This window comes from Mustela nigripes, unplaced genomic scaffold, assembly GCF_022355385.1.
Source record: "Mustela nigripes isolate SB6536 unplaced genomic scaffold, MUSNIG.SB6536 HiC_scaffold_18558, whole genome shotgun sequence".
NCBI lineage: Eukaryota > Metazoa > Chordata > Mammalia > Carnivora > Mustelidae > Mustela > Mustela nigripes.
This window is the reverse complement of record NW_026757960.1, coordinates 1-1085: the sequence shown is the minus strand read 5'-3', so window position 1 is coordinate 1085 and position 1085 is coordinate 1. Positions and strand designations below refer to the sequence as shown.

General features: G+C 33.6%; 1 non-coding gene across 1 annotated transcript; it reads right to left on the bottom strand.

Annotated features, from left to right (window-relative positions):
• Positions 1-722: 722 nt before the first annotated feature.
• LOC132009379 (U6 spliceosomal RNA) lies at positions 723-829 on the bottom strand. The gene has a single exon (XR_009401886.1). It is a non-coding gene; the product is annotated as a U6 spliceosomal RNA (small nuclear RNA).
• Between the last annotated feature and the right edge of the window lie 256 nt (positions 830-1085).

The window sequence follows — 1085 nt, the reverse complement described above, 5'->3', positions numbered from 1 at the left end:
TTGTGATGACGTGGATGGAACTAGAGGGTATTATGCTTGGCGAAATAAACCAATCTGAGAAAGACAACTATCCTATGATCTCCCTGATATGATGAAGTGGAGATGCAACATAGGCAGTTTGGGCGGTACGAAAAGAAAAATAAAAGAAGATGGGATTGGGTGGGACACAAACCATAAAGCACTGAATCTCACAAAACAGACTGAGGGTTGCTGGGGGGAGGTGTGTTGGGAGAAGATGGTGGGGGTATGGACATTGAGGAGGATATGTGCTATGGTGAGTGCTGTGAAATGTGTAAACCTGGTGATTCACAGACCTGCACTCCTAGGGATAAAAACGCATTATATGTTTATAAAAAATTTTAAAAAATACATTAAAAAACACATATTGCAAGCCCAGAGCTAATCTCATATTCAATCAAAAAAGTTTGAAAATTTTCACCTTAAAGATCAGAAACAAGACAAGTGTGTCCACTTTCACTACTCTCATTTGACATAGTACTGGATGTCCTAGCCAGAGAAACAAGGAGCACAAAGAAATAAAAGTCTCCAAAAAAAAAAAAAAAAGGAGAAATAAAATTTTCCTTTTTTGGATAACATGAACTTACATGTAAAAAAATCCTAAAAACTTCACAAAAAAAATTTTGAATAAACAAATTTAGTAAAACTGCCAAATACAAGATCAATATATAAAAGACAAGAATTTTGTTTTGTTTTGCTTTGTTTTTAATATGGAATGCTTCCCAGTTTTTCATGTCATCCTTGTTCAGTGATCATGCTAATCTTCTCTGCATCATTCCAATTTTAGTATATGTGCTACCAAAGTAAGCACAAGACAGGAGCATTTTTACACTCTAATGATGAAAAACAATCTAATTCACAATAGCATCAAAAATAAGAAAATACTTAGGAAAAGTTTTAACTAAGAAGATGAAAGATCTGTACCCCATAAACTATGACATTGATAAAGAAAAGAAATTGAAGGAGACACAAATGGAAAGATAGCTCATATTTATGAATGGTATGAATTAACATTGTTAGAATGTCCATACTACCGGAAACCATCTGTAAATTCAATTCCTATCAAA